The sequence below is a fragment of the Pteropus medius genome, unplaced genomic scaffold (genome assembly GCF_902729225.1).
Source record: "Pteropus medius unplaced genomic scaffold, Ma_sr-lr_union100, whole genome shotgun sequence".
In the NCBI taxonomy this organism is placed as follows: domain Eukaryota; kingdom Metazoa; phylum Chordata; class Mammalia; order Chiroptera; family Pteropodidae; genus Pteropus; species Pteropus medius.
The window spans coordinates 23,339,024-23,349,492 of NW_024340696.1; the positions used below are offsets into that span (position 1 = coordinate 23,339,024).

Genomic DNA, 10,469 nt, shown 5'->3' on the forward strand with positions numbered 1-10,469 from the left:
CCATTAAAAATAAGCTTTTTCATTGTTGTTTGGGAAGTTTTCATAAATATATGTAATAAAAGTTTTTTTGAACAATTAACTATATGAGTATTTTACAATTCCAAAATTAAATTTGACATTCCATTTCACAGTAAGCTAAGAATGATGAACTTCATCCTATAGTTTCCCTTAAGGTTTGGCATACATGTTTTCAAAAGATAAGAAAAAACTGAAATATTTTAGTATTTGCCTGGTTAGTGTTGAAAAGTCAATAATGACTACATATATCAACTTTTAAAAGTGAGTGACTAACGGTGATGAAATAATCTAGATTCAATTTGCATTTACTATAAAAAAGGTTTGGATATCTGCCAGTATTCAGATTTATTAAGAGTCAAAAATGCTGTCACAGCTCATGTGTACATGGAACGTTAGTCATTCATTTTGTTAATCTAATGTAATATGGAGTATAATTTATCAGGACATCAAAATAATAGCTTTTACTCCATTTCCTCACTTCCATAAGGACATGCACAATAGACTCCACAGCTATACATGCACTCTATTAGAGCTAATTGAAAATAGATGGCACAATTAACCTGCTTCTTAGTAAAAAGCATTAACACTTAATGTAAAAGTCTAATCACAATAAAAAGAGATTCACATTGGAAGGAAATGTGGTGAATAATTCAAAATCATCTGATTTTCTCGTACAAAGTAAATTAAAGAAAAAGTTAATATAACGACACCCAAAGCAACAATTAGACCATTTGTATTCCTAATCTTTGCCTTCTTTCTCAGAGATATTCCATTTCAGAAGATTCTATAGATGATTTAACACAATGACTCACTATATTTAGGTGCACATAGCAGAACTGAGCAGGTGGTCATGGAACAAATAAACTGTAAAAGTAATCCATTACATTACAAAGTACGAAAATTATTATGCACACTGCTCTGTAGGAAAAACTGCCTTGATTATTTTATCTTAAATTCCATTAAACAGATTATTTTGATGATATGCTATAATTAAGCTCAAAAACTCAAAGAGCACTTAAAAGATATCAAAAATATTCATTTTTGCCTTTTAACAATAAATCATCTATAAATGGGGATCAGATTGAAGTCTATAACTTTTATTTGTCTCATTTTTTTAATCTTTGAACATCTTTTTAAATATCATAATGTAAAATTAAAAAATTATAAAAAGCAAATTTAAATCACATTTGGAGTATACGTGTTACCTCTCTTCTCTATACATAAGGGAAACAACATAATCAGTCTTTAAATTATTCCCTGCTAAGTCTGGTCTTAGCTCTAGAATTCTTCTAACACACAATGCAATATACATATGACGTATTATTGAAATGTACCCTTGAAACCTACATAAGTTTGTTAACCAATGTCACCTCAATACATTTAATAAAAAAAATAATAACATATTCAAAGCTGCAATTATAAACTCTTAGTGATTGTTATAACGAAATCATTTGACAAACCCAGTTTAGGGCTTTCATTACTTGGACCTGGAATAAATTAATAAATATATTAATAGTTTAATAAAAATAATATTACATCAAATTAATTACACAAAATTTATTCCAAAAGAGGAGGCATGTGTATTATCATAAGGGCATCATCATTTTGTTGTGATATGAGAAAAATATTTTTCATATTTTTAAAGGAAATATAATGAATGAAAAGTAAAATGACAAGTGAAAAAGGAAGCCAAGTGAAAAATATTTTTTTTTAATTTTAAGTTTTTAGGGATTTTTTTTCTAAAAATCATGAAATTCTAAGTATTCCTACAATTAAAGTTATATATGTGTTATACTACGATGATAGTAGGCCGACATTCTATTTTTGGAAAAATATCCTAAATTATGATAACATAGGTTTTCCTCAGAAGATGCAATGAAATAGAATAAATGAAGGCTAAATTTAAACAGATTATTAAAGTCTTCAAGGGTCATGAGAATATTGGGCATAATCTATAATATGTTATCAAAACACAATAAAGTCTAAAACAATGGGTTATAATAGATTAAACCATAAGAGAACCAAAGGGAAAAAAGATTTTCTGAAGTAGAATGATAACTCATTTTCTCCTCTTTAGTGGCAGATGAAACTGTTTTGACCCGTTAATTTAAGATCTATGTAAATATACCTGTAAGATTTACTGGCTGGAAGATAAGAAAAGATATTCTAGGGAGTCTAAGGAACACTTTTAACAGGATATACCTATGCTGGAATTTTTGTTTATTTGTTTTTGGTAAATATACCTACAATTGTAGATTTATGAACCTCAAAAGTGCTGAAAAATGTAAGCTTTTTAGCTATTGCTAGAGAAATTAGACTCCAAAAACTAAGCAACTAAATAGGCTTGAATCCACCTTTCTTTCTTTCTCATCACTCTGAACTCAAAACATGTCCAGGTGAGGAAAAGCAGGGGATTTAGGTGGCTGCATCTGATAGATTTGGGGCCTCCAAGTTGTGGAGGTGAACATTGAGTATATGGCTACTGCTTTCCTCTCGAAGTCTTTGCTAAAAATCTTAATGCCAGGTAAGATTTGTGTTATGTGTATATATTTGTTACCAGTCAAGCCTTTGAGTTTTCTTAGGATCACGAATATTAAAGATTTATTGGGTAAGCTCTAAAAGGCAAAATCACAAGAGTGGATTTTGTAATATTTATACATATTCAAAATAAAATTTTATTCTGAAAACTTTATAAGATGCTATATGCTTTAATACCCTAGAGATGTAAAGTCATGAGTAATATATTAGAACCTCAAAAATCACCATGTGTATATTAGAGGGAAAGAGATTGTAATTCAGCACTATCGTTAAAAAGTGCTGCTCAAACTCATTTGACTGGAGGAAAGTCATTACTACAGATATGAGGGAAATTTAAAATTAGTAACAAAAATCATATGATGCTCTCAATAAATTGAGAAAAAATGATAAACTCAATAGATATACATGACTAAAATTGTAGTCGGTTATGGAAATCAGTTAATGTGATAAGAACGTATTTTGAAAATACTGCCATAAAAATTATATTTAATGGTGAAATGTTAAAATCTTTCATTCTAAAATGTAAAACAAAGGAACATAGATGCCCACTATCATGAATAATATTTGCCATAACACTAGAGGTCCTAGCCTGAGCATTAATGTGATAGAAGTAACAGAAACTATAAGTGCTGGAGAGGAATAAAGAACTATTATCAAATAATTACACGGTTACAATTGTAAAAATTTTTTAAATTATACAATAGCAAAAGTATTTGACACCAAGGTATAAAAAGCTTAAGAAAATAACTTTCCATAGAAAACAATAGAACTGAACTAGGAAAAAAAATAAATAAAGATGACCTAAATAAATGAAGGGATATATAGTCATCAGTAATTGGAAAATTCAATGTTATAATGATGCTACCTAACCCAACTACACCTATGCATTCAATGCAGTGCCGATTAAAATCCCAATGGAAATTTTGTGGAAATTTATGAATTAGTTCTAAAACATTTGTAAATACAAAGAGCCAAGAATATCTAAGACAAACTTGAAAAGAAAAGCAGAGTAGATTTATTCTATTATACACCAAGTCTAGTATTAGCACAGGGTATTTATATACTGATGGAGCAAAGTAGAGAGTTCAGAAACCAGATCTATGCATAGAAGATCACAATAATAATCAGGTTAGTAGGAAATATTATTCTTTTTAATGACAGTGCTGGTCCAACTGACTACCCCTACAGAAGAGAGAAAATTAAATTGACTCCTACCATATATCACACCCTCAAATTAATCTATCTGTATTTAGTTATAAATGTAAAAGTTAAAATAATAAGTGTTCTAGAAAACAATATGGAACTATAACTTCATTATCTTGAAGTAGGCAAAGTTTTCTTTTATTAGATACAAAAGGCATTAATTATAAAGAAATAATGTTCATAAAAAAATAATAACAGCAAAAGAGTAAAAAGGAAAGCCACTAAGGGGAAGATACTGCAACACATGAAATTGTAAAAGGATCTTTGTTCAGAATCTATCTATAATGGTTAAAAAGAAAAATATCTATGGAGCAATAAAAAAGTCAGAAAAACCCAATGGAGAAAAGGGGGAAAAAATGTACAAAGGGAAAAACTGCCACTATACAAAAGAGGAGATCCAAATTGCCAATAAAAATGCAAAAGAATTTCAACTTATTATTCATCATGAAAATAAAAATTGGTAATAATACATAGCCATAAGAATGGCTAAAATTATTTTTTTAGAAAAAATGAAAATATCGAATATCAGCTAAGATATGTTAAACTGAGAATTTTTATTCACTGCTCTTAGAAGTGTAATCGGCAAAACCACTTTGGAAAATAGTTTGGCAATATTCACCAAATTTAAGATATTCATATATAATGGCCCAGTAATTCCATTGCAAGGCATACACCTATCAGAAATGCATTTTATGTGCATAAAAAAGTATGCACAAGAATGTCCTTGTCAGAACTATTCATAATAATACAAACTGGAAAAAATCCAAATGTCCATCTACATGAATAGATAAATTATTTTTGGTATTATCATGCAATGAAATATTATAAAGATTTTAAATGAACAAACTACAGCTATATACAACAACACAAACAAATTTCCAAGACTGAAAGAATTCAAGCACAAAAGAAGAAATCATACCAATGATTTCATTTAAAACAAACAATAGCTACAAGTATTAGAAGTCAGGGTAACATTTACTTTTGTGGCTTAGGAAAGGTGTTGATTAAAAGAGTAAATGGGTCAGGGCTCTGCAGTGTTAGTAATGTCCTATTTCTTTTCTTGAGTGATGATTATGTGATTGTGTTTATTTTGTAAAAAATCATCAAGTAATATATTTACTTTTATATACTTTTCTATTCATAATACTTCAATTTTAAAACCTATGTTTAACAATCCTGTCCAAAAACATTATGTTCACAAATTGTCCATATTCTCAATTCTTTGCTTTAAAAAAAATCCCAAGAAGTGCAAATACTGTATGAAAGATTAAAATTATTTTTAAAAGTTCTTATAAAGCAATACCCCACTTCATACTATTAATTGAACTCAGAAATATGTTGTGTTTTATAGACAATTAAAGAGTTTCTGTCCCATTTTCCTCTCAGAAATAAATGCAAATGAAGAGAAATGACATATAAAATAGAATAAAAGTAAAAAAATAATAGTAATATTCTATCTCCTACAACAATACTTAAAGATGGACACCCCATGGGAAAGGCATTAACTGTTTTGGCAGAGCAGCAGCAGCGTAAACACAACTGGCTACAAATGGAAGTACATATAAAAGGCAAGCCCTTTCATTCTTCAGAAACTTGTCTCTGTTCAAGAATTGGAAGGCTAGGTACCATAAGCAGCAGGCACAATCTTAAAGCAGGAAAGCTTTTAGAATTTCAGAACCCCATCTTCACCCTTGCAGGATAGTGATGGGTTTATTTTCTGGGCTGAATGACATCAGACACAAGATGAGGCTCTGATCTTAAAAAAAAGGATTCATCAGGAAAGTTTATTCAGAATTATACCTTCCCCCACCACTGAAACCAACAAATGGCTTAGAACTCTGTGGCAAGCAGACTGCTTAAAATGATCCCCAGTGATGCCTATTTTTAATCCCATTCCCTTGAGTGTGAACAGACCTGTGAATATAATGAGATATCATTCCCATGATTACAAAAGTGAAAGGATTTCGCAAATGTAAATAAGGTCCCTAATTAGCTGACTCTGAATTAATCAGAGAAAGATTATCTAAGAAAGGCCTGATCTATTTAGATGAATTCTTTAAAAGAGGATGTTGTCCTTTCCTGAGCTCTGAGATAATCTCCTACTGGCCTTGAAGCATACAGCCAATGTTATAAACTGCTTATGGAAAAGAGCAACCTTAGAAACTGAGGGGCTCTGCCCTACAACTTCAACTGAATTCTACCAGCAACCTGAAATTCGAAGAGAACTTCGAGGTCCACATGAAAACTCAACCTGTCCCATAACTTGATTAAAGCCTTGGGAAGTACCATGAGCAGAGAACCCAGTTTAGCTATGTCCAGACTCCTAATCTGCAGAAACTGTGAAATAATATGCTTCATTTAAACCACTAACTTTGTGTTAGTTTTTTTATACAGAAAAGAAAACCTCTTATGCAAGGAACTGAAGAATCATTTTCTAGGTGAAGGACAGTGCTCCAGAAAAATCAAGGCAATGCTAAGTTTTGAAAGTGCACAATGCAACACAATTGCTTTATTGCACAATTGACTCATGATGATGCCCAGTAGTTGGCAACCTATGTGCACAAAGCATCCGATCAGTTTTCCAGTGCTTCATTCCAGAATATAAATGGACAGACATTGAAAACAAGCTACACCAGACCAGGAGGATCCAGACTCACACACCAAGTGTTGAAGAAGAAAATGCCCTTTAATTTTTAAGATATTGAATTTTGAGATATAAGAGTATTTGGGAAGATTATCAATAGTTTAAACTCCAGAGGAAAATAAAGTAATTTCGGTATAGTACTTAGCTAAACAAATTGACTAAACATATTTCGGGGGGGAGAAATATAATTTTGGTATACTAATTGGCTCAGCTTTGAGTCATACCTACACCAGTGTAATAATGAAACACTGATTTAATAAAAAGTTACTTTAAAAGAATATATTAAGAGGCTTCAAGGAGAATAAAGGTGTAAGGAGTACAGACACTCATTTACTCTAATAAAATTTGTTACATTATGTCAAAACTCAGTGAATCAAGAGTCCTCAGAATAAGGAAATTATTTAAAATAGCAAACTATGTACAAAAAGAAATGTTAAAATTTTGGAAGGGATTGATCTTTAGGACCCATTGCAGAGTTAGGAAAGGATGGAGTAAGGCACTGCTGTTATTACTAACATCCTTGTAGCACTAGTTTTGAAAATATGTGCAAACATCACCTTGATGAAAATAAAAATTAGATTTACAATATCGACTAGTATGAGTATGACCTCTTTATCTAAAGTAAATTATGTGTTCTCCTCAATGTTAATACTCATTCCAGCACACTAAGTGGCTCCTGGAGGACTGAAAAAGTTAATGTACCTCTCTAAGTAAGCATCTGAGGACAAGGGAAGAATGAGTCACTAGGGAGTCGCTGGTCTATTAGGCAGAAGGAAAGATTATCAAGTAAATAGTCTAAAAATCAAAAGTGAAAAAGGAAGAGAGTTTGTGTGTTCTCTGTGAGACTATTCAAATTATATGATGGACTAAACAGGTAAGTGTACCTGTTAGATATTCAAAATCCTGTTTGGAAATTCTGATTTCTGCAACAAGACTCAAAGAGAGATGCAAGTTGTCTATCCATAGAAAGCAATGGAATTTTCCTGAGCTATGAAATAGCCTTTTGTTATCTTTGCTGTAACATGAAAAGTTCTAAGAAAACAACATTTGTAAATGGACCCAAATTAGAATAAAAAACAAGGAAAATCCAAGAAAGTCATGGACAGAAGATATGTTTAATTATTGCTTGTTTTATGTAATAGTCAGCATTAAACATTACATTTAAAATTTATAGGCAATCTCATTAAGTTCATCTATTTAAAGATACTGGGAACTGTACTTAAAATCAATGGCATTTCAAAAAGATAAAAAATGCTACTTTTAATATTTGACAGCAATATATAGAATAGAAAAGTCACACAAGATTATGGGACAAACCTGACCTACTGTTTCTTTTAAAATATCAGAAAACCAACCAATAAATTTTCCATACTCTATTTTTTGAAAATAAGAAATATTCTACACAGGCTATGTTTTTATTTTGTCTCTGCCTCTAATTTGTTTCATGACTTTAGTTAACTTTCTTTAGCCTTTGTCATTTAAAATATGCATCTGTTAAGCAAATAGGAGAGAGACAAGTTGACTGGTTTTGACAATGAGATCTTAGAGATAAAAGCCTTTTAAATGGAGTGAGGTAAAATGGGGGAGGTGAAGACACTGATCAAACAGGGTAGGCCTGTACCTCCCAACCCTGCATACCTAGAAACTACAGGTTACTAGATAAAAAGTAGGTAATAGACAAGCCTAATGGATTATATTTCCAGATAACACATTGGATTTTTTGGTAAAATGTTCAAGATAATGTATCAAGTCCCATCAAGCTTTAACTGATTCCTCTTCTCTGTAAAATTTAAGTTTAATAAACTTAGCTAAGATTTATTTTCTTCTTCTAATGTTATACTCTATATGCTTACATAAAATATTGAAGTTATTAACTAAAATACAATAGTTAAATTTAAAAAAATAATAATTCAGCATTAAGTAATTAAAACATTAATTAATAATAAGGGGAATGCTGAATCATAGGCACAGGTCACAGTATCTGCTACAGAATGAATGTTTGTGTCCCCTCCAAATTCATATGTTGAATCCCTAATCCCTAGTGTGATGGTATTTAGAGGTAGGACCTTTGGGGTACATGGGTTAGATTAGATCATGAGGGTAGGGCCCTCACGATGGGGTTAATGTCTTTACAAAAAAAAAAAAGAAAGAAATACGAGATATCTTTGTATCTGTCTCTGTCTCTCTGTTTCTTTCTCTCGCTAGCCCCTACCCCTAAGAGCATGAACCAAGGAAAGACCCTGTGGGCATATAGCAAGAAAGGAGCCATCTACCACCAGAAAAGGGGCTCCCACCAGACACAGAATCTGTTGGCACCTTATTCTTGGACTTCCCAGCTTCCAGAACTGTGAGAAATGAATTTCTGTTTCTGCTATTCAGACTACAATATTTTGTCATAGTATCAAAAATTATCAGTGAAATGAATGTTCAAGCTGCCTAGTTGGCTTCAAAGTCTGAAGCCATTTTTGCAAATAAATAAATAAAAAGACACTGAAATAATGAACTCAAACTCTTTTTTGCAATAATGTTACTGCAAGATATTGTGCAGAAAACTGAGCTGGAGATGTTTTGGTTGATGAGGCCTCTTTTGGGTACACCTTATCTCAGGCAAATTATGACTGGTGAAAGATTTTTACTTTTGCTTTGGTGCCTACATTTTGTCAGTAATTTATTTCCATATCTACTGGTCAAGCAAAGGCCCAGATTTCATTGGAAAAGAACAAACCTGTGTTTGACTTTCTTGTAAATAAGTTTTCAACATACTGTATATACTACAAACAGAAATATTGCAGTCAATGAATCATTGAAGCTGTTCAAGGGGAGGTTAGCTATGAATCAGTACATCCTGATGAAATGAGCACAATTTGGTCTCAAGCTATATGTACTTGGTGAAGGTCAATCTGGTTACATGTGGAATGTGCTTGTTCTCACAGGGCCCAGTATGAATTTGAAAGATTCAACTGATGGTCTGAAATTGTCACGCATTGTTCTTACCTTTGTCAATGACCTTCTTGGTCAAGAATATTGTGTCTTCCTTGATAACTTTTATGCACTTCCCATGTATTTCAGAGAATTACATCAAAATAGAACTGATGCAGTTGGGCCAGCTCATTTGAACAGAAAACAGATGCCAAATGATCTAGAAAAAAAAAAGATTGCAAAGGGGATGACTGTAGCCAGATTCTGTGGTGAACTTATGACACGGAAATGGTGTGACAAAAAGGAGGTGACAAAGTTGTCAACATTCCACAATGATACTGTGATTGAAGTAGACAACAGAAATGGAAAGAAAACTAAGAAGCCATGTGCCATTGTGTATTATAACAAAAATATGAGAGCAATGGACTCAGCTGATCAGATGTTCACTTCTTATCCAACTGAGCGCAAAAGGCATAAGTTTTGGTATAAGACATTTTTTCACCACCTTCTAAACGTTATAGTGCTAAACTCCTACATTCTGTTCAAGAAGGACAATCTTGAGCACACAATCAACCATGTAAATTTCAGACTTGCATTGATCGAAAGAATGCTGGAGAAGCATCACAAGCCAGGGCAGCAACGTCTTTGAGGTCATCCATGCTCTGATGATGCCACACCTCTTCGCCTGTCTGGAAGACATTTCCCTGAGAACATTTCACCAACATCAGGGAAACAGAATCCAGCTGATTGCCGCAAAGTTTGCTGCTCACACAACAAGGATGGCAAAAAGATCTAGAGAGAAATGTGATATTTTTGTGCAGAATGTGATGTTCTACTTTGTGTTGTTCCATGCTTCGAAATTTACCACACGAAAAAAAAATAATTAAATACTGATCATTATATACATTTCTGTTACATTAAGATTATAGACAAGTTCTGTTTAGAAATAACTCCAAGAACAGTTTTTATATTTTATTCTCACATTGAAAACCAGTCATATTTGCTTTAGCCTTTAAGAACATGTTTATGTAAAATTAAATTAATGCTAGCAGTGAGCTGCACTTTTTTTTTTCTTGGAAATAGGAAATGGGTTAATGTAAATACTAAAGAAAAAGGAAGTCAGGGAACTATAGTCAGGAAGAAGGCT

General features: G+C 32.1%; 1 pseudogene; it reads left to right on the forward strand.

Annotated features, from left to right (window-relative positions):
* Window positions 1–8,900: 8,900 nt before the first annotated feature.
* LOC120609336 (piggyBac transposable element-derived protein 4-like) lies at window positions 8,901–10,205 on the forward strand (annotated as a pseudogene).
* Window positions 10,206–10,469: the final 264 nt, after the last annotated feature.